General features: G+C 37.3%; 1 long non-coding RNA gene and 1 pseudogene across 2 annotated transcripts; both read right to left on the bottom strand.

Annotated features, from left to right (window-relative positions):
• Nucleotides 1–8,862: 8,862 nt before the first annotated feature.
• On the bottom strand, nt 8,863–11,650 carry LOC125386996. Of its 2 annotated transcripts, XR_007227601.1 has the most exons (4): nt 11,522–11,650; nt 10,735–10,802; nt 10,222–10,349; nt 8,863–8,970 (listed from the first exon to the last, which is right to left on the bottom strand). It is a non-coding gene; the product is annotated as an uncharacterized LOC125386996 (long non-coding RNA). The 2 variants fall into 2 exon arrangements; XR_007227600.1 differs by lacking the exon at nt 8,863–8,970 and having other exon boundaries at nt 10,022–10,349; nt 11,522–11,649.
• Nucleotides 11,651–21,371: 9,721 nt separating this feature from the next.
• On the bottom strand, nt 21,372–21,490 carry LOC125387026 (annotated as a pseudogene).
• Nucleotides 21,491–24,979: the final 3,489 nt, after the last annotated feature.

Raw genomic sequence — 24,979 nt, 5'->3', positions numbered from 1 at the left:
GAAAGTTTACTGTCGAGTACCACTACAGATATAACGAGTTTTGTGTCTTGTCATCTGTCATCTAATTACTCATTGAAAACATTAAATGGCTATAGAATGGTTATAGAATGGAACAATGTCTTTAACAATTTTGGAAAATACCAGAGATCATATCAAGAGAGTAACCAGATCAATAAGAAAAGGTCTTAGGCTAGCCCTTTTGCTACGGATGGCTACTCCGACGCTGCACTCGCGCTGAACCAGCCGCCGCACCAAATTTATAAACAACCTTGGACACTTAGATAACTCACAAAAGAAAGAGGTATTTCAACTTATAGAGTAATACAAAGAAATATTTGCCAAACGCAAATTCGATGTAGGAACGAGAAAATTACAAGAGGACTCCATAAAACTAACCGAAAACAGTACATATCAAAAAAACCATACAGATGTTCCATCCCAGATCAAAAAGAACTAGAGTTCCATATCACAAAACTACTAGAACACGGTCTCATAGGGGAATCAATTCACCATTTGCAGCACCAGTGACACTGGCTTTTAAAAAAGAGTGGAATCGGAGAGATAGACTGTGTATCGATTTCCGGGAGATAAACAAATTTGTAGTTCCGGAATCACAACCATTCCTAAGAATAGAAGACATCATAGTCAAAGCGGGAAATTGCCATTTCTTCTCCACGTTCGACATAAATTCAGCATTCTGGTCAATTCCAATAAAAAAAGAGAACCGAGAGAAGACAGCCTTCATTACACAAAATGGGCACTGGCAATGGAAATGCTTACCGTTTGGACTAAAAATCTCTCCTGCTATATTCCAACGACTGCTTGCTAACACTCTTAGAAGGAATGGACTGACAGAATTCTGTATAAACTATATTGATGACATCCTAGTTTTCTCGGAAACATTCGACCAACATATGAAACATATAGAGCAGTTAATGAAGGTTATAAAACAAGAAGGTTTCCGATTAAAACTGGCCAAATGTAAACTAGCAGGAACGTCGGTAAAATATCTGGGTCGCATCATCGAAAAAGACGGTGTCCAGAGACCAGAGAGAGATAACCTAAAAGCGATACGAGAATTTGAACGCCCAAAAAAACAAGAAAAGCGTGAGACAACTATTAGGAAAAATTAATTTTTATTACAAATTCATAGAAGACGCGCGCAAACTCTTGGAACCACTTCATAATTTATTGAGGAAAAATGTGAAATTTATTTGCAACGAAAAATGTGAAAAATCATTTCAAAAGATTAAAGAATATCTCTATTCAAGCCCAATCCTTTCAATATACGACCAAAATGAAAAGATTTTCATTTATACAGATGCAAGTGGAAACGCTTTAGGAGCTGTCTTAAAGTAAGCTCGAGACAACGGGATGTTACATCCGGTTGCATACTTTTCAAGGAAATTAAAAACAACGAAGGCGAAGAAGAAAGCAATCCACCTCGAATGTCTGGCTATTAAAGAGGTGATTCGGTACTGGCAACATTGGTTAATCGGTAGATATTTCACTGTTCTTTCAGACCATAAACCGTTAGAATCAATGAAACTCAAAGCAGGAACCGATGAAACTTTAGGAGACCTTATGCACTACCTATCGTAGAATGATTTCAAGATCATCTACTCGTCGGGAAAAGACAACGTAGAAGCAGATGCGCTATCCAGGAACCCCGTCTTAGAAAGTTTTGAAAATGAAGAAGACGTTCTGAAAGTGGTGAATATCATTACAAAGAAGGACATAATTCGAGATCAAAAAGAAAACGAAAAAAATATTAAAAATACAAAAAACCTCACAAAAAAGTCAGAAATATTTTTCAAAAATATTAAAGGACGGCAACGTATATTCGTCTCACAAAAATTTGGTGCACACATCACAAAGACGGTTCATGAATTCTTCGGTGACGTTGGAGGGAACCATATACTAAAGAAAATCCGACCTTTCTACTACTTCAAAAATATGGATCGGATAGTCGACAAATTCTGCAAACAATGCGAAATCTGCATCAAGAATAAAAGCAGAACGAGAAGACCGATTGGATTTATGTCGAAAATAGGACCAGCTAAAAAACCATTTGAAATAATGTCATTCGATACGGTCGGAGGTTTTTCTAATAACAATTCACCGAAGAAATTTATGCATATCCTTATTGACCATTTTTCAAGGGCCGTTTTTCAAGGGCACATCAAAAACACAATGCTCGGACGATGTCACAAAACTTATAGATTCGACGGGAGAAACCGATTCTATAAGAATGATCTTCGCAGACCGATATCCAGTACTGACATCCAAAGAAATCCAAGATAACGCAAGAAAAAAAGCATCAAACTAATTTTCACCTCGATAGACTGTCCATCCTCGAATGAAAACAAATCAAATAGAAGTTTCCTTACAATGGAAACAAATCAAATAGAAATAAGTTGGAGGAAATCCGGAAAGGACCTTTCAAAATTCTGAGAAGGATCTCAAATTCTACGTACGAAGTGGATAACGATAATCGTAAACTTGGAGGGAATTTCTTCCATGTGAGTAAATTAGTCCCATTTGAAAAGGACAATTAGCGATGCAATAGTCAACCCGAGGAGGGGATGTGTAAACTCCCTAAGAGTTCAGACGCGGATAGACAGAGGGACTTTATCTGTTTAACGGACTCTCTCTGTTTACGGACAGCACGACTTCTTTTGTTTCGCGGACAGAGCGGCTTTCTTTGTTTTACGGAGAGCCATAGTGAAAGATGCGCAGTTCCCAAACGGACGAACAGAGAGCAACAGCAGACACAGAAGAAAGAATCATTATTGAAAAACATTGAGGATTGACGGAGAAAGATCGGTAGCTCAGGACGTTGAAAATCGATTCTCGATTTTCAGGTAGACCTTGTACAAAGCTTTGTTATTTATTATTATTAATTGTTGTTTACTTCTGTATTTTATCTAAGCATTGTTAAAATAAACTCGATTTTCAGAATTCAGAATCGATTCCTGAATTATACGAGAATTGAACATTATATATTTATCGATATATTGTTGAAATTTTGCATTTATTTTGCTCGGAAACGAAGCGTCCTATGAAAGATTTATTATATATTTTTGACATAATTTCGCACGTAGAATAATCTCCTATTGATTATTTACTCGTGTTCAGTCCGGATTTAACGATATTCAAGCGAAGAAATTACTTTATATGTTACGTTTCCTTATGCGCTTTTTTTGCTTTCTGCAATATTCAAAAAGTTTCGTAAACGTAAAGGTAAAACGACGAAGATGATCGAAGCAAGAAAACTGTTTTATTGCCCGTTAAAAAAATGGTACAATAGGTCCCAAAGTAACTTTAAAAAACTGAATTGTTACAATATTCCTCATACCATTAACACGTTCTTAGAAATAGAACACCATTAAAAATGAAATAATACAAAATTTTTTTATTACAACGAATAACTGAAAATTGCTAATTTTTTTGAAAGAATTAAAAACTTCACTAGATAAATAAAGTTGATCAAAATAAACGATGAAAGGAATTGACCGGTATTTCGACATTCCCTTTGGTTTTCTCGGGTTGTCAATGTGTGACGTGTTTATGCAATATGATTTGTAGCTTCTTAGAAATGATTTTCCCATGGTTTTAAGTCGGTTTAGTGACATAGTCCGGTTAGGAATGTCGTTAATTCCCGGAGAAAAAGATCACACGAAAATCATCGCGCTACTGTTTCCTGACTGTGCAAACGCTAAGATCGATAATGGCGGGTGTCCTCGGAGCGGCACAGCTACGTGATCGTTATCGAACTGTTAGATATTCATTCATTCGATCGTAACAATTGCTCATTTGCAGACCTTGCAACCTTCCTAAGGAAGGAAGCGGGAGATATTGAAGAATGCAGTCGCGTAGGGGCCGGCTGAGATTTACCAGATACGTAGGTTTTTTCTATAATAATAGCATTTTTCCTGGAAAAAATATTTGACTACGGGCCTCCTATCGGAAGTGTGGACAGATTGTACACGATTTTGTAGAAACAGAATGATATTATTATCCAGGTTGTGCCATTACTTAAATAAGGTATCTAAAAAATGATCCTTCGAATAATCTAATTTGGCTAGCCGCCCGGAGTCCCCATTTTCTTAAACGTCCAGGATCTCAATTTTCTCGCCACGATCCGAGATATCGCAGCTTTACGTACGGAATCTGTAATTTTTTGAAATCAAAATAATCCTAGGGCCAGCTATTGACCCCTTCTTCGTGTCCTTTAGTTTTTAATGGCATAGATAAACTTTCATTATGTTTGAAAATTGATAAAGAGGAAGATCGATGTCGAAACACTGTTTTTCTTTTTATTAAAAATTTTCACTTTTGGCATTTACCTTCACTCCCTCGTAACTTCAATTTCTCAATTATCTTCAAAACTGGTTGAACAAATACTGGGTAGAAAAAAGCGAATCATTATATAGCAGCTCCTAAAGCTGGGGAGGCGAGGGAAGCAATCGAATCCAACTCCACATTCACCGTCTCCGTTTCTATAGAGATCAAAGCTCGAGATGTTCCGCGCGCTCGCGGCTAAATGAACATTACGATGCTCAAAGTTCTGTTCCTTTCACCAACTAGAAAGGATGTCAGGCAAGGAGCGAGGGAAAAAGGAAGAGGATGAAACGGTGTCGTAACGAACCGAGCGGGCTGTTAATCACCAGCACGTTTTTTTCTACCCAATTCCGAATGGGCTAAAAGAAACCACGCGATTGCCCGAACCGCGAACGTAAGACAAAATAGTATTACAATGACTGTAGAGTAGGGTCGGACAAGGAGAACGTTTCTTTTTATTTACAAGTAGAGGTGTGTGCGTTATGTGTTGGCGATGATAGTAGTAGTTGCCGGCTGTAGATGTCGCTGCTGGGGCACTGCTAATTATTCTTCTATTTTGATGCGTGGGAGAAAAATAGGATCACGGGCGCCGGGAATCGAACCCGGGTCCCGAACGTTCGAAACCTACAGCGCTAACCACTTCGCTACCGTGTCCGTTACTTAGTTAGTGTCGTGTAGCGGTATTTGTTGTCGATTACCGCTACAAGTACTTTATAATCAATTCTCGCATTGAGAATTTTCAGTAAGTTTCTCTGGCGTAGCGCAGTTACATGACTAATTATTTATAAGTTTACTTCCAGCTGAATCTAGTGCTTAGGGCTATTTTTTATGTTTAGCCTCGAATTGCTTCGATTTGTCTATGATGTGTTATTTCCATGTCAATCTCCTGTCCAGAGTCATGCCCAGATATCTGACTGAATCCTTGTTAGGAATTGCTATATTTTTAATGGTCACCCTAGGGCATGTTTTTTTGCAGCGTGAAGGTTACATGTGTGGATTTATTTTCGTTAATTTTGAAGCCCAATTTATAAAACCACTCTTCCATAGAGTCGAGATATCACTAGAGAGTGGAGGATATGATTATCGGGTCTACGTGGGATGCTAATAGTGCTGTGTCGTCAGCAAATGTTGCTATAGTTATTTCTGTTGATATTGGTAAATCGGCAGTGTAGATGGAGAACAGGAGGGGTCCGAGGACGCTACCTTGGGGTATACCAGCTTCTATTGGAAATGTTGTGGTTGTGGCATGTAGGTATTTAACCATGAATTGTCTATTGGTTAAGTATGATTTATCCATGATGAGTGTTAATTATGATAGTAAGTTATTAATTTGTTCTGATTGTTTCTCGATTAATTTTTCGGGTCTAGAGAAGTTATCCGAGTTTTGAGAATTGGGAACACTATTTTGAGAATGGTTACTATGGATTTTCTGATTGTTTTGATTTCCTTGAACTGCCTGGGCATAGGAGATTGAAGAAGTAGAGAATTTTTGTGGGCTGAGTATTTGAGTTATTTGTGTACAAGGTTTTGTAGGCTGAGCAACCTTTATAATTCGCAGGATGCTCTCCTTGACAGAGGATGCACTTCGTAGGCGTTTCTGGAGATTTAGTGCACTGATCAGTGCGATATATACCTGCACATTTAACGCAGCGGAAATTATGGTTGCAATATTTCTGCATGTGACCGTACCTTTGGCACTTTTTACGTTGCACTATCTCTTTTTTTGAATAAATTTGAAATAACTAGTTGAGAAGCTATGATTCGGGTCAGAGATTAGGAGCGTTGGATTTTCCACTAGTAAATTTAGAAACGCTTGGATTATGTATGTGTCGATCCACTTTCGACGGATGGGCATTACGTGTTGTTTTGTTAACTTCACAGAGCACTAGACACACGTCTGCACGCTTCGACACTCAACAGCAAACGAAAGAGAACGTGGACAGCAGCCGTTGTAACGGCCTTTTTAACCGTTTCCACTTCCTCGTGCAAATTTTAGTGAATTGTCGTGCACTCGAGGCTCTTTCCCTCGAGATAGGCGAACCTATTCAGGGACTACTCGAAAAACATTCGAGTGCCCATTGTACGAGTACGTCCGTCTGTTCAGGATGCTTTACCTTGCTGATGCACACCCCTTACACTCCTTTGCAATGTAGCAAATACCCGGGTAAAATTACTTACTCCAAGTATCGTGTTAATAGAGGATGTAAGACTTTAATCAGATTTCAGATGAATTTGATGCTACGTAGTTCTGATGCTAAATGAAAATTCGTATGTAGTTGCTAAATTCGTGCATGTCGTTCTTTACGATGGTTGTTTTGTTCGATTAGAGAGTAGATATTAAAAATTAATTCGAACTTGATATTTCTAATCTTCCTTTTTACAGCCAAATTGCTTGAGATTTGACGAATTTAAAGCGACAACACACAATGAACGACATATATTAACCATGATGTGTTAAAGAATAAATTTATAAAATCTACTATTCTGTGAATAAAACTAGCCTATTTTGTTGTTAGATAAATAATCCTATCAATGACTCATTTTATCTCACCCTTTTATTGTCATAACCTAAAAGCGTATAAATGTCAAAAAGAATAGCTCCACGTCCCGTAACCGGTGGCTTTTCATTTTCTAGCATTGTTAAAATTTCGCGCTCTACACCTGGAAAAGGGGCAAGAGTATCCGTGCGCGAGCCCACTATGATTAATCACTCCGTTTTTCGATACTGCCTCGCCCGACCACGAGCTACCTCGTTTTTTTCATTTTCGGCCAGTTTTCGCGGAGGAGTTGGGGTTAATTCTTCGCTCACGGTACGAACAACAAGGACGAACAAAGGCCGGACGAGCCAGCGGATTTATTAAGCAAGCATTTAACGAAAAACGACGCGGCGTTTCCCCGAGCTGTTTCCACCCCTGCTCGTCCGGCTAGTTTTTGTTTTAACCCATTACGTTCATCCCTTTCCCCAACGATACATACGAACATTGGTCTTTTAACTTTTACTATCTGTTATATACATCGGCCAAAAAAAAAGAACTATTTCTACTACTACAAATATTAAAAGCAAGCATATTGACAAGGTAGTAACAAGAATAACTTCCCATGCTCTGGATGATCCAGAGGATGGGGAGTCATTGGTAGTTGCCCTCTTCTACGGCAGTTTGCCGGGCCTCTTCGGCCCATAGCCTCTTCTTTCTTCGGGCGCAATGCCCGCTGGAACTTACATCTAAGCTGGAGACTTTCTAGATCGCAAATCAAAAAATAAAGTACAAAGGTCAAGTAAAAACATAAATCGCGGAAGCTGGTACAAGTACACATGGATGAACAACGATCATATAGCGATGTGCACGTTCGCATGTGCACGATCGAACAATATTAACGTTCGTTTCGGAAACCACTCGCGATCACGACCGCGATATTCAAAAATTCTACGGGCAAAACCAGAGACGATGACATGTTTCATTCGTGCCAACTTTACTGTCAATTATTCGAATGAAATTCCCTGAAACAGGTTGAACACTCGAAAACGCGCCTACCCGACCAGAGGCTTGTCACGACCGGCACACTTTTAAATTCGATGGGCTGATGACGGAGATAAAGATATGGCGGTACTCGGTGACAATGTATATCGCCGAAGTGCCTAATAGCCACCAATATCCCCACGGTCCTTCTGCCGAATGTTCGAGAAGAAGGCGTGCGTAGGAACGGTCGCGAACGCCTAACAAACGCGTAGATAGTGAAAATATTGAGGGGTGACAAGGGAAAAGGAAACAGATCCGATCGAAAGTCAAAATAAGAGCTTCAATCTTGGAAAGTCACGGCTAGAGTTCAGAAACAAATCGTAATTAGCGTAAACCAAATGTTAAGAAATAAATTCTCTCTTTTTTTTATTTTCATCTTCGATTTCCTTGTTTTTTTTTTATTTATTTTACGTGACAGGTCCACCTACACGGTTCTCACACATAACACCCGGGCGCAAGAGTCTACATTAGAGAGAACGTCCCGGACGCCTCCGATACCGGAGTTTAATATACAACATGCACATAACATACAAAATTTACGTATCATTTTCCTGAAATCGACTGACGAAGGCTAGTGACCATTGCTCAAAACGTGATAAAACACGTCTAAAAAAATTATATCGTTAAAATAAATATAAGTAAACTTGGAATTATAATTGTAATTGACAGCAATATTAGCAACGTGGTTACACTTAATCTTGTAGCTGATATTACCACCGTTACGCCCCGAGGCTTACTATAGGCCGTGTTCCTAACCGTCGCTCGTGGTACTACAGTGTCGCAGACGGATCGTCTTAGATGACCGGCGAAATATATACAATGTAGCGACAAGCGCATAGTTCTAGAAACGTCGATTCGCCTTCGGCCCGTTATTTTATCTACGCAAAGAAGGTGGCATACGTGATCATAGGCGCGAACGGTGGCGTGACCCAAGCGTAGTGGGGGTCGTCTCCCAGAGAAGACAGAAGAAAAAAATCGAAGAACAATCAATATCATTTGAGGATTCAGACGGAATGCATCGAGGGGTTCAGACGAATAAAATCCAGGTCGCTTAGTCAAACGAATACATCGCAAAATATCATAAAGTCGGTAGAATTACTGTAACAAACTAATTGTATCATCGTTAAATCATTTGTGACGTGTTCATTCTAATTTTAAATATTGTTAAATATACAAGTTTATATTAACCCCGTTAATTCAGTGTTAAAATCATTTGAACCACCTCTGTTACCCTAATCGAAACGGGGGAATGACTAATTCGCGGCGTCGATTATCAGAATCGTAGCGGGAATTTACGTATCTCGCTGACGCGTTTTCCTCGCGATCGCGTCTCTCCGCGAACGGTCGTAACAACCAGGAATTGCGATTGTATTGATATATAAGTTGAATTAATATATGTCTCCATATTTTTGAGTTGAAGCGAATGAGAAAAACGACGCAATTCCACAGCCTAACCACACACATAATGTGGAAAATACATGGTGCACGATACACTAACACATCGTCAGCTTCCTTCGTTCAAAAACCACTCACATCCCGAGACTTCCTCCGTAAGTCCCAAAGGTCAGACACACAAGGGAGTCAGTACGAGTCAGTCTATTCCAGTCAATCAGTCAGTCAATTCAGGTCACTCAAGTCACACAGTCGAAGTCAAACGGTCGAAGTCTATTCATTCAGTCATTCGGTTAATTCTGTTGATTCGATTCACTCAAAGTCGGATCTGATCAATCGATACGTCTACTACGACACGAGAGCCTTCGTCTATCAGATTGACAGTCAGAATCTGAGCAAGATCAAGGCAATCCCCATACTCAGCGACGTTACTAGTGTGTGTGATTATATGAAGTTGTTGGAGAAAATATGTAAGTTATAACACTGTTAATCACGGAGTTATATTATTTCAACCACCCCTATTGTCTTAACGGAAATCAGGAGATCGATCTACCCACGGCGTCGATTATTATAATCGTAGCGGGAATTTACGACTCCCGTTGACGTGTTTCCTCGCGATTGCGTCTCCCCGCGATTGGTCGAATTTACATTGCCTTTTGCAAATATTTATATCGAATACTATTATACATATTTGTAAGTGCCACGAATATATTCTCAAATTTATATGTTTAAACTAATTATTAAAAAACTAATTATTATAATCGCGATGTGCAAGAAGACCTATCCCGAACTAATAAATAAAGATATGAAATGTTGCTACTCACGGGTATAAAAAATACCCGCGGTCAATATGCTCGCAAAAAATTCTACATAATACGACCAGTCAGTCACTCGTGCCGATTCGGACCTTTCATCCTATGACATGATCGAGTGACAAAAAGGAGAGACAAAAGTGCATGCGACTCACCATTAGAAGCGGAGAAACGGAAAACGTTGCCATCGATACTACACTATCACAGTAAATATCATTAGAAAGACTAACATCAGGCAGGAACCGTTGAAAATCCAATGGTGGAAATGGAGGTTGTTAAAAATCTGTTACAAAACAAAACATGATAAGTGATCGCTGATTATTTGGAATGTTGGAGATTATGAAAAATGGAAATTTATTACATTCGTAACTTTAGTAATAATAAAGATTGAAATTCTAATAAACATCTATAAATGTAAAAATTGGAACTCTAATATAAAAGTTTAAAATCTAGAAATCAGAAATCTAATGATTTTTTAAATATATTACTCATTTGTTTTGTAATTTGGTATTAAGACCTTAACACTTTTTCTTATTTTAATAGAAGTATAATCTTAGAAAACCCTAACCTATAAAATTTTCAATCAAATTGTATTTCTTAATCAATATTATTCAAAGCAAAATATACAAAATACACATAATTCAAGTATGATATGTAAAGTTACTTACATTCTTGGCTTTTGAGCCACAGTTGGAGCATTCGCAAACAAGACAAAGAAGTCCAAGCTGTGGTATGTCTATAACAAAACATAAAATATCATTAATCGGCGAACAAGAACCCTAATGTCGCGTACAAAATTCTTTGATAAAATTTTATTACTTTCGCGCGTGATTATTTAATTGAATTGAATCAAAACGACCCTGATTTTAAAATGTTGAAAAATATTTTTGCGGAGCAAATGCTGACTCTACAAACCGCATTGCACGCGGTCACAATTATTCCCTAAAAATAAAGTTGTTTATGGTTGAGGTGGGATGGAGAGCAGAAAAGAAGCGAAGTATTGTTTCGATGTTTTTCTTCTTTTCTCTATCAAACGTTTATTTAGAGAGTACTGCTTCTTTTCTTTTCACACTGAAGAGATTATTATTGAGAAATTGGAATACGTATGAAAATTATTAGTTTAAAATTATAAGATATTTCTCGGTATCGAACAAATGTTTACGAATACCGTGAATGCATTGCGATCATTTGCAAGAATTATATTGTGAATGTTCGTTACTAAAATATGAAATATACACTCTATTAATACAGTATAGTCGCGTATTATAAATAATTGAAAATATTTGCTAGAATTCAAAAGTTCACAACTAAATATACTTAAAAATATAATACTATAAAAACTCATGCGAAATCTTGCTTAGATAGTAAAAAATATAGTAATGAATAATGCGAAAAATATATTAATGACAGTAATAAAGAACCGACGCCACCAATAGGTTAAAATACGTTACAAACCTGACGCAACGTGATCCATGTTATCGGTACGAAATGAGACGACTAAATGACTCCTTGTACCTTAGTTTCGCCGAGCAACTTCCAAAGTGGCGCGAGAAGGGGGGACACATGAGCCGGTGGCACAAGCACACAGTTAAAGATTACACGCAGTTACAGATTAACGATCTAGACAAAAAATGTATACATCAAAAAAAAAAACATTCATGTTCTACGCAGCGCTTAGACGAATCTTTCTCTACGTCGATATTTACAGACATCGTACAATAATTCGTAGCTCTACTGACAGCATTCAATGTCACAGACATATTTGTCTAACTTGGAACGCGAGAAAGAAACCCACCTGGTAAACTCGCGGATGGGTCAAACACAGTATACGTCTGTAAATATTATAGTCTTTTCTACGACTTGTACGAGGTAAGCTGCTGCCCATGTATCGTTTGAATTGACGATCACTGTGCGTCTCGTTGCCTAGACTAATCTCCTTTCGTTTGCGTAAGATTTTCTCTCGTGCAGGATTATTTTGACCGATTTTTAATTGTCTACTTTTTAATTGTCTAAAAGGGAAAGACGAAAACGCAATTTTTTAATGCTTGATTTTCGTTTTATTTTGGTTTCAAGAGGCATCCCTTTAATTTCCTAACACCTGTATAATAGGAACCCTATGTGATTCCTATAGTGTGCTCATCGGTTTTACATTATACTGGCACAAGCAACACTTTGCAGGCAAGCCTTTTTCATAATAGCTGCTTTTAAACTACACCATCGTGACTTCCCAGCATTTGCTGTAATTGTTCTTTTGGATTGGATATTATAACGGTTGCACCGTCCAGCTGCCTTTAAATTAAATTGTTTTATGCAATTCTTCTAAATTTAAATGCATATTTAGTACGTCATATTTTACATAGTTTATATATGTACTCTACATTTTGAAAAATCGAATACTGACATACTCAGCTGCTAGGAGTCTCGAAAATTCCGGGACATCGTTGACCGTTCGCACAAAAACATTAGAAATTATAATGAGACTATTTATTAACGCAACTTGCGTAAGCTGCGTTGCATTCTCATAATGTGATCTCAGTAGTTATAATGAAAAGCTGAATGTAATCATTAATATAAATGAAGTCTTTAGAAGAAAAATAGTACACGTGATAAAACATTTAATTTGAGAAAATTAAGTTTAACAGAAACAATGCAAACATCAACTTCATCTACCTCAAACATTTACTTCACTATATTCTAACAAAATTCTCATATTTGCCTTCTTATCCCATTTAGAAACTCTTTTTTTGTTCTGGTCTTCTTACAAAAACTTTACTTCCATATAGATGTAGATTTTCAACACTTGGTTTTCTCCCGAAGAATATTTCAAAAGGTGTCTTTCTCTCTATAGTATTTGCCAGTATTCGATTTTTCAAGTATATCGCTGTACAAACTATTTCCGGCCAGTACCTTCTAAGTACTTTCGCTTCCGCTAACAAGCAACGCGCCATGTCCATCACTGTTCTATTATACCTTTCCGCTGTCCCGTTTAATTCATGTACGTAGGTTGGGCAATTATTTATTCTGATACCTTTATCTCTAGCAAATTTATAAACTCGATTATTCAAGTACTCTTTTCCTTTATCGCATCTCAATATTTTTAACCTCTTGCCCGTTAAATTCGCACCTTCATTTACATACTGTACGAAACAATCAAAGACCTCATCTTTTGATTTTATACAATAAATTCTAGCTATCTTACTATAATCATCGATAAATGAGATAAAATATTTCTCTTCATTGAATCCGGTAGTCTTAAAGGGACCGCGCACGTCCGTATGAATAATTTCCATTATCTCCCTAGCCTTGGTTCGAATATTTTTGAATGGTAAATTATGCATTTTACTTTCTATACACACCCTAAATTTCAAAAATTCCTTTTCAAATTCATTCGGTATACCAGTCACTAGCTGCTCTTTACCCAAAATATTTAAGTATTTAAAATTTATGTGTCCTAGCATCTTATGCCATCTTTTCTTTTCACTCATACCACTACGTTCGGCACGGTTTGCTAAGTGCTCCTTCCCTTTCAATATACTTTTCATTCTATATGTTCCATTCTCTTTGAACGCTACAGCTGTAAGTTTATTGTCCTCATCTATTACTTTTGCAATATTTCCTTTTGAAATAGCCGTATTCTTATTATCTGTTAATTTACTAAACTGATCAAATTTTCGGACATTTCTTTCGCGTAAAATACTTTACTCATATTTATTTTATTTTGTTTTCCAAATACTTCAAAGTAGCTTATAACATTTTGTAGCTTTTAAAATTTTTTAACTATTTTTGTTGCCTTTATCGATCTATTATCGCCTAAATATATATTTACCGATTCCTTAAGGTCGATAGATTTATCAAAATAATTGACATCGTTAATTATGTGATCTGTACAACCGCTATCGAATAGCCACATTATTTCGTTCTCACCCATCTCATTCGTCTTGCTGCTGTATGCTGCGTATGTCGCGTAAAATAAAAAGAAATTTAAAAGAAAGAAGAAAACTTTATTTTTTCCTCGTTTATACACTTATAAGACACTTCTGAGCTCTAGGCGTGACCGTTCGAGACTGAGGCTCTTACAATATTTTTATTTTCGGTGGCATCTGTTTCTTCTTTGTTTGTCATCCCCCATTATCGCCACTACCCTGTAGGCGTACGTGACCGTTGCTACGCTTCTAGAACATTCGGTGGAAGGACCGTTAGGATATAGATGACTCTTTAGGCACTTCGGCGATATACATTGTCGCCAAGGCCGCCACATCTTTGTCTCCATCATCGGTCCATCGGGTTCAAAGTATGCCGGTCGTGACAGGTCATCCTCAACGACAAACTCACAATCTATGAATCTGAAGCAACTTGATAACGGACATTCTACGGAAGATCCATTTCTACGGATATCAAGGTAAAGCTTGATTCTTTGACAATCAAGACTCAGACGAAGTAACAATTTTTGAGAAAAAAAGAGGAGAAAAGAAAAAATGTCTAAAGCGCCAAGTAAAGACGGCGAAATTAATCTAAAGCAAATACTAGACGCGATACAGAAACAGAGCGAAATTCACGCGAGAACTACCGCCGAAGTGCAAGAACAAATCCAAACACTAACTAAACAAGCAAGTGAAGAAATCGAAATGCTAAAAAAAAAGAAAAAAACAGTTGCCAAATTGATGGTAGGCATTGGAAGTCAGGAAATAGTTATTTAGTATCGTAAAAAGAAGATCTGACTAGAGAACGAACAAAACAGTGTCGTCTGTCCTTCAGTTGTTAGTTTACATATAAAAAAAGCCTACGTGACTAAGGTCACCTATTTCTCAGGGGGAGGGGGGGTGGCACGGTGAGATTAAGGAAAGGAAAAAAAGAACGCTAGAGGAGAGGGACGATATGGGTTGAAAGAGTGAGTCTAGGGGTCAGAGTTAGTCGAGAAGTCGAAGAGTAGAGTTGTTAGCGTTGTCGAATTGCCAGAGTGGTTGAAGTAAAATAAGATTGTTGCGTTTAGTTCAAGTTAAACAACCACCGTTTTCTGTCTAATTAATATCTGTTTCGTTTATTTATTGTAAATAAATTATAAATAGTGTCAGAAATATTTATACCTAAATTTCCCCGATACTACAGTTATGACCAAAGATTCCAAGCCTGTAACGAACACCACAAAAGAAACCGCGAAATCAAGAAATAGAAATCGTGTACCTGTAGCAAGGGCACCCGAAACGATATTTGATCCTGAAAGCGAAAGTGATGACAAATATCAAGATTACAATGAACCACAACACCAGACTATGTTATCAGTAAAAGGCGCAATTCAATACATTCCAATTTTAACCATGATGTTGGAGTACAAAATTTCATAAAAGAAGTACGTGCTATGCGAATGCGTTATTTACAAAAAGTTTTGCTATTGTAGTATCGTGGAAAATTTAGGTATAAATGTTTTCTGATGCTATTTATAATTTTTAATTTATTACAATAAATTAGTTATACAGATATTAATGAGACAGAAAACGATAATTGTTTAATATGGAACTAAATGTAACAATCTTATTCTAATTCGACCACTCTCGCAACTGAGCAACGCTAACAACTCGATCTTTCAGCTACGCTAGTAACTCACGCAACTCGACAAACGTCCAACGCTTCTCGACCAACAACTTTTTTTAGATTCAAACCGTCCTGTTAACGCTTCGCAAGAACTAGGTGACTTTAGTCACATAGGCTTTTTTCCCTATGTAAACTAACGACTGAAAGACAGACGACATTGTTTTGATCGGTTTCTAACCAGGCTTTTTCCTCACGATACTACACTATTGAAAGCCATTAAAGTCGATCAAATAGTTGGCAAAGCCGCGCAATGTATTCGGAACATAACCATTGAAAATTATGCAAATTTACATAACGCTTTGAGATCCAACGTAAAAATTCAATATCTAACGAATACGGCGAACAATTACGCGATTTGAAATAAGGACGCGGCGAATCCGTTTAAAGTTTCAACATCCGATTTCACCGCATATTAAACAAACTTACTTATGCAATATAATTAACGAAAATCCACAATCAACTACACGACGAATAATGATTGAGGCCACCATGAGAAAAGTAGGTCGAATTTATTTGAAAGGACTTCGACACGATATAGGACGCATACTGTTAGCAAACGAATCATCTTCATTGAGCGAAACAGAAAAGAAAGGCGCCAACATTGAAAGATACCTGCGAGGGGAACAAAAGGAATGGTGAAGGACATGTACTCGACCACCAGCAACGTATAATCAACGTAGTAACAGACCGACGCAGACAAACGACCGACCACTACCTGCCACAGGTAATAGTCCGATCAACAAAAATGTTTTACCATTTTCTAAAACGGAACGTATACCATTTGCTGTTCGACAACAAGTAAAATGTTTCAAATGTAGTAAATCGGGATACGTGGCTCCGCAATGTCAAAATTTTCGATTTTCAATTTTTTTTTCAAGCCAAAGAAACCTACTATCCCCACGAGTAAACCAGATGGGAACAGACGAGAACGAGGATGAACAGCAACAGGGAGAAATTTTTTTTTTTATTTATTTATTGAAATTCACAATTTGTCCAATTTGGACATTTGGTAGAATTTGTTAACAGTTATATTAACATGTTGGTGGCTACCCTCAGTGGGGTACCATCCTCGCGTTTGCTAAGTTATATCCTTTATGAGGTCTGCTGGGTGCTTCCTTTTTAGCCTTCTGTCCATGTTTATGGTTTTGAACGTTTCCGCAGCTAGCCGGTTTGGGTGTGTTGCTATTCTTGATTTCTATTTTTCTGCGTATCTGTTAGTTGCTTCCTTGACCGTTGGGATTCCCAGATCTACAGGGAGAAATGACAACGCAAGCCCAAGAATATCAAGGGTTAACACAACAACTGGACGACTACTAACAATACCATTCAGAGGAATTGCAAAAGAACGTATTCAGTTATTTGATACCGGAGCAGGGATAAATTTAATCAAAGAAAATAAATCGGACACTAAGATATTCAAATCAGACGAACCTCAAACTTTTTATATGGGACAAGAGAAATATTTCACTGATAGATTTGTTGGAATCATTGCTTTTGGTAAACCTCATAAATTTTGCGCAGTACCTAACGATTTCCCTTTGATTGAAGACGGAATTATAGGATTACCATGTCTTGAACAATATCAATATGAAATTTCAAATGATAAAATCAGATTGGACAATAACGTTTTGTATTTTCAGAAACTTAGAGTTGTTCAACCAAGAGAACGGAGTGTTCAAACTATCTACCTCGAAGGCAAGCCGACGCGAACATGTTTCTTCAATTCTAGTGACATATTCAATATAAATATTCAATTCAAATATAGAACCTGAACTTCGTATACCTATTGAAAAGATTTTAATTCATTATATCAATGTGTTCAATTTAGAGACTGATCTTTTATCTTGTACAAATTTGCACAACACAAGATAACTTTGGAGCAAGACAAAATCATAATTTAATATTACTAATCATTTTCATACAATAAACGTGTATTTTCTATACAAAAATTCCGGTTTCATATTTACATACCTGGTACACTGCATTCTCCACACCATAAGGCTACTTCCATTATATTCGCATGCCATTCGGACTGAAAAACGCACCTGCAACTTTTCAACGAATGATGGACACAGCATTAAGAGGGTTAGTCAATGTTAATTGTTTCGTACATCTAGACGACATTATAATTTTCGAAGATACAATTCAAAAACATAGTCAAAATTTAGCAATAGTTTTGCAAAGACTTAGAGAACTAGGACTCAAGATACAGCCTGGTAAATGCGAATTCCTCAGAGCTTGAATATTTAGGACATTTAGTAACAGTCGAAGGAGTTAAACGAAACCCGAAGAAAATCAAGCCCGTGAAAGATTTTAGGACGCCGAGGAACCCAACCAAGGTTGAATCATTTTTAGGACTGACCGGCTATTATAGAAAATTTATACGTAACTTTTCCAAGATAGCCAAACCATTGGCCGACTCAATTAAGAAAGATATTAGCTTTTACTGGACGAACAAACAACAGGACAGTTTTGAATCGTTGAAACAAAAATTATATGAGACACCGATTTTAACTTACCCAGATTTTACAAAGACCTTCACGCTAACGACCGACGCAAGTAACGAAGGACGAGAAGCTGTTCTCTCACAAGATTGACACCCATATTGTTTTATTTCAAAAACACTCAACCCACCTGAGAAAAAATTACACGGCAAATGAAAAAGAACTTTCAGCAATCATATGGGCGATAAAAAGGCTAAGACAATATCTGTTAGGACGTAAATTCATAATTAGGAAAAACCATCAGGCTTTGAAATGGCTAAACGATTGTAAAGATCCTTAATCACGTTTAATGAGATGGAGATTAAAATTAGAAAAATACGAATACGAGATTGAATACGTAAAGGTAAAGATAACACGGTAGCCGATAGTTTATCCAGAGCTCACGCAATCACAAAAACAGACATCCATGTTATAGATCGTACAGAGCATTTCAATGAATGCAAGCAAGCGGCAAGAATTCATGGAAGACTTGATTTGAAATCAAACGACAATTCCTTTTATCAATTAACCAAAGACGAGCTAGGTGAATATAATGAAACAATTTGGCTTAGGAAAATCCATTCGATTATTCAAAATTATACCAAACTTAGAATAGGTGACAACACGTTTTCAGAATTAGAAAAAATTCAGTTGAAACTCATAAATCTTTATTTCAATGATACATAAAAAATTAATTTTTGCGTGGGAACCAATAAAAGAGTTAACAGAAGCAGAAGTAGATACAATTCTATGTGAAAATCATAATGAAATTATAGGACACTTAGGAGTGCAAAAAACATCAAAGAATTAAAGAAAAATATAAAATAGCAGATTTAGTGGAAAAGGTAGAAACTTTTATCAAAAATTGTGATGCATGTTAAAAGAAAAAACTAACGCGAATTCGACCCAAGGAAATACCAATTATTTCAGACACACCTTTGCAACCAAATGATAAAATAGCAATGGATATCATTGGACCAACGATGAAAACAAAACGAGGAAATCAATTCATACTTTTGATTCACGACGAACTGACAAAATATTTAATATTAGTACTTTTGAACACGCAACAGACAGAGTCAATTATTAACGCTCTTTTGGTACACTACAGTTATATTTTCTCAGCACAAAGAACAATTTTGACGGATCAAGGACAAAACTTTGTGAGCGAACTAATGACTAAGTTTGATGAAGCTTTCGAAATCAAACAGAATAAAACCACATCTCTCCACCCTCAAGCCAACGGATACCTAGAAAGAACACATTCTGTAGTGAAAGATTTGATACGAACTAGTTTACGCGATAACAATAGAGAATGGGATGAAGTTTTGAATTTTATTTTTTTAGGATATAATACTTTGATTCACGAAGCTACAGGCTTCTCGCCATTTGAATTATCTTTCGGAAGGAAAGCTAACTTGCCCTTCGTGATAGCCAAAACTATGGGTTTAAGGGTATATTCTACAAATTCGACAAAAATTAAAAAGAAATTTTTCCATATTTCCAAAGTTTCGATATTCAAGAATATGCCCTTAAAAGGATTTTTCAAAATTTCAATTATTTTATGAGTTACAGCCATTTTTATAACGTGGTCTATCTATCTGCTCCGATCCGACCGGAATAAATGAACAATAGACAGTACACGCTACCCGAGTACCTACGTATAAATACCCTCATAAAATATTTATTGTATTTTATCCCTTTTTAATGTATTTTTAATTCAATAATTCAATTGGAACGATGTTTGGGTTCTGAAACCCAAAATAATAACGAATCGTTAAATTCGTTGATATGGACTTTTTTATGGAGGCACATCCACGCAGGAACGCAGACAATTCAAATTTTCACTTTCCCCGCTGTATGTATTTTTAATGAAGCTTTTATACCCATATTAAAAATCTTAAGTGTCATGGGAATCACGATTGGCCCAGAAACTCATGCGTTCGCAGTCTGGCAAGACGAAGTTCGTACCGAGCGCACTGAACTCCGAGCTTCAGAGGCATCAAAGGAAGCCAGGACTGCTCGTCTCCATGAAACAACTTCGGAGAATGAGCATTTTCAAATAGAGGAAGGTTTCCTGTAGGGAGCAGGAATCGCCGATTAAAAATATGTAAGTATGCTGTACCATTCTATGAGTAAAATTGCCGGAAACTTGTCTCAAAATTTTAAACGCGTAGAGAGAGATTATGTTCTTATTCATAATGATCATAAGAAAAATAGGATGGACATTGAATGGTTAGGTCCATACAGAATTCACCAAATTAAAACTCCGTATTACGGGATTTTGATTGATAGTGTTATTAAGAAAATCCATGGTAATCGTTTGAAAACTTATTTCTCAGAACGAGATCCACCCTAAAGTAATTCTCAGTATTAGTACCATTGTTCCAATCAAAAATCCTGAATTGCCTTTAGAAAAAATAATTTGAAAAACACGAAACTATACAAAACAAAGTTCCAATGCAGCAGGTAACGTTATTGGATACTATAAAACAATTGAAAAAAAAGAAGATTCTAATTTCAAGAATACGGAGATCCAAGCAACAGATAAAGGAGAGGTCATTCAAAACACCATTAAAAGACCGACAGGCCCAGTCACATTTATACCATGGTGCCAACTTCAAGGGGACGCGTAACGAGCGTGCGTAGTAAGGATATTGATGGATGACAAAAAGAACCGAATCGGATCAAGAAAACTGTTAAGCTGTAACCGAGGGGAGAGAATCGTCAGTTGGAATCGAGAGTTGTACGTAAAGAGTAGAAAGCGGGAATTGTTAATAAATATACTGTTAAACACTACCGAGTATTTCTTTGGCACCCTACACGCACATATAACATTATCGGAAAATATAAAAAAAGCAATATATAAGTAAGCGTGTATGGAAGAATGATATAACGTATGGTGATAATCGTTTAATGCTAAAAAAATATTTTCTTGATGTATACGACCATAGCTTATTAACACTTAGTCAATCGCGCGCGCACAGGCCAACCTATACGCTGTCCACCGTGCATTTTTCTAAGTAAGGACTAATATTCACAAATACTTGAAAAATAGAGAAGTCTACAAATTATTTAAATGGTCAATTATATTTTGCGGTAATGATTTTGTTTAACGATTTCACATATTGTTTATACATAACATCAAATTAAAAGTATAAAAAGATATAGTCAAAATTAAAAACATTAAATCTGATTGTTCGATTGGCTAAGTGTTGAAAAAAGTAAAAAAGAGCAAACGCCACACGGAGTTCCCAAGCGGTCACCCATCTAAGTACTAACCGTGCCCAGTGCTGCTTGACTTTCGTGATCGGACGAGAACGAGTATTTTCAACGCGGTATGAACGTTGGCTGAGGTAATGAGTATTGTTATTTCATGTCAAAGAATATATTAAATATTTAAGAAAACATACATGTATATATGAGGATAAATGGTATTTTTAGACGTGCATACAGATATATAAAGTTTTTCCTGGATTCGTTTCCCAAACAACGGATTGTGAAGTTCCCTCATATAGGTACGCGTATACCTAAAAAGTAGGGAGTCAAGTGGAACTTCATAACTGATTTTCTGGAAAACCAAGTCTTGTGTCAAAAATTGTCACTTCATCCTCGACTTATTTTTGTATAGGAAATCAGGCCCTTTCGACTTGCACCATCATAATACTCTAATTTTCGCGCCTACTTCAATTTTGAAACTATTTAATTTCACTGGATTGCGTATAACTACCAACAGTAAAATACTAACATTCACGAACGACACGGCTGTTGTGACAATGACCATACCCAAATCCATGTCATTTCATACTATCTGACATTAGGTTTCGACTTGACTTTTGCACACGGCCCAACATTACTGTTAGGAGGATGATACATTTACACCGTATATGTGAATGTGTGTGTAAGCGTCAGAGGGCGTTCAGGTCAGAGTTGAGGCATAAGGCGGTTGAAAAACGGTTAGAAGAATCTAGTTGAATCGGTTGACAAGAAGCGTGCGTGCAAGAAGTTTGTCGAGGGCTTCAGAGTGTAATATATATGTATAGCTGTTGTGTGTGAATAAAGAAAACTATTTCTATTTCCGAATCCTCTCTATACCTTAACAATTACATTTTCCCCTTTACGTAGGGCGATTAGGATCCGCCCCTCGAACCTCAATACCAACAATGGCAACCAGTAAAAACTGCAAGCATTCGACCAAGAAGAGTCTTCTTTAGTCTTGAGTCTAGTCTTGTGTACAGTTTGGCTGTGATTTGAACTTCATTGTAATATTATACTTAATCATTTTAGTGAATAAAAGCCTACTGCAAGTTTACGCCTCGGTCCGATTTAATTGCCATCGCCGTGGCTGTTTCTATTGGCATCGAGACGATCGTAGAAAGAACGTTTCAAGTTCTGTTATTGCAGTTTCGAGTTTTTACACGAATCTCCCTCACTGTTTTGAATTCATTCGGGATATTCTCTGATCGGCCGCTGACCTTAAAGCTGCTACGCCGAGTATTTGCAGCCAGATCGAACGTTTATTATCCATCCGACTGAATTTCCGTTGAATAAATTCGAATGGCTACGAGAGTGAGAGTCGTGGGGCACACACGATGCTGGTATTCAAATTTCCTGCAACCCGTTCCCGTGGAAAACTGTCGAGACGACCTGTGACCGAAGGGATTTGCTCAAAAATATTAAATTACACGGTCCAGCCAGCGATTCAAACCGATTTCCTAAGACAATGGCCTCTATTCAGAACTCGCTTAGGATACAGAAAGATGTTTTCCTGGTCTGTTTGCTCTTCATCTAGAACAAGTTCTCGGGCTTGTCCTTTCCTGGCACGGATGTTTTTAAGGGAATCGTTCAGGCTGAAAGTACAGCGTGATACTAATATGAACACGTGCTGGCAGTGACTACTGGAATTGTAGAAATAAGGATGGATAGATCATACTCGCAAGCACTTGAGAATGGAGAATGTAGTTTGTCGAGTGATGGGAAGAAATATCGAAATATTTTTGCATCATTTAGAAAAATTGCATCTAAAGACTAGGCAAGAATAATTAATTTCTGTTCATTTTTGTATCACTTGGTGGGTAAAATAAAATATATACATGTATACAGTATAATTTAATGTTATTATATATATTTATTAATAATTTATCATTATTTAATGTTACACAATTTAATGTGTATAACAGCGAACACAAGGAATTGCGGAGTACATGAATAGCTGTATATGTTTCTACATGGTTTATAATCCGTTTCATCTGTTAACTGAAAGTAATTAGTGTTGTATTAGTGTTGCGAAATATGTGGACAACATAATTTATCAAGACCTTCCATACGTGTTGTGTCGTACTCCGCGAGTTTCATAAGCGTTAAGAGCGAAACACAAGCTTGTATCTCTTTCGTGCCATATAAATAATAAATAGCCTTAAGGAAAAGTGATGTATTCTGCAAAATAAAAGTTCAGAAATTTAAAAATAAAATGTAAACGAATTGTTAAGAATTTACAATATTTATTAACGATACATAATAGAAATGTGAAATGTTATATTTCGTGTTAGTAACGTTAGCAGCATTTGTTACAAATATTCCTATGTCGATCGCAATGACGTTTTTACAGAAACTTGACGCTGACGCAATATCACAAAATAGGAACCACAATTGCCAAACATTTATGTCCCATTTCGTTGTTTTAACCATTGTCGAACTCACATTTTTGTAAAAGCAAGCGAAACTCGATAAAAACAAAAACAAGACAACAAAGAAGAACGGGTCCATAGGCTCTCTGTGCGCTTTTAGGCGACCGTACTCCACATCCGCCGCCGCTTTTAACAGCACCTCGACTGTGACACGGTTTGTATTAAGTCATCCCATAAGTTCGTGTCGACTTTTGTGTATACACTTCATGTGTCGATTTATAAACATACGGCGATAAGAGACCAATGCACTTGAGCTTAGCTGATCGAGAACAGGATAGAGTAGATTTTCGCGGGTATAAGATCGTAATATATTGAACACAGTGACTTCTAACAGTAAAAAATTGTAGTATCGGAAAAAGGATAGGATTAGGACAATTTAGATTTGTAAAATTCTCCTAATACTATTTATTAAGATAAATGAAAATAACAGAGATTAATTGGACAGAGAGCGATAAATGTTCAACTTGAACTAAAACACAAAAGTCTTATTCCGCTCAAATCACTCTCGCAACTCTATAACTCTAACAACTCGATCTCTCGTCTTCGACATCTGCACTCGCACGCTCTCGCTTCTCAACTCATACTGTACGCCTTTTGCATTCGTTCTCGCCGGCGTCTCAACTAACACTCCCTTTAGCATCTCTTTGTCTTTTCCCGCCCTATCGCGCACGTGTCCCGAAAACGCCCGTGGCCAGGGTCACGCAGGCCTTTTCCACGAAACTGTTCACTTGAAAGGACCGACGACACATTGATGTACCCGACGATGCCGCGGCTCTCGCGACATTGTTTACGATTCGGCCGATATCTTAGGCCTTTTGTCCACGATACTGCACTCGGCCATTCCTGACAAATCACATCTGACCTCAGATGTGCTCATCACTGTTCTCACTATCATCACTAACACCAACGTTCCACCACTTCATGTGGTCGGCTGCAGTGGAAGTCGTGCGCGGTCCCTCGTGTTCGCCTTCTTGTTGCACTACGTAGCGGTCATTTCGCAGGACTTTCACCACACGGTACGGCCCAAGGAACTTTGAATGCAGCTTTAACCCAGGACCGCCTTGCGTCCTCTCGATCGCCACCAGATCTCCTGTTTTGTAGATTGTCGCCTTCTTGCGTCTCTTGTTGAACGTTTGTCTATTTCGGGTTTGAAG

The sequence above is a fragment of the Bombus terrestris genome, unplaced genomic scaffold (genome assembly GCF_910591885.1).
Source record: "Bombus terrestris unplaced genomic scaffold, iyBomTerr1.2, whole genome shotgun sequence".
Taxonomy (NCBI): domain Eukaryota; kingdom Metazoa; phylum Arthropoda; class Insecta; order Hymenoptera; family Apidae; genus Bombus; species Bombus terrestris.
Note: the sequence above shows the minus strand (reverse complement) of the source record. Positions and strands in the feature narration are given on the sequence as shown.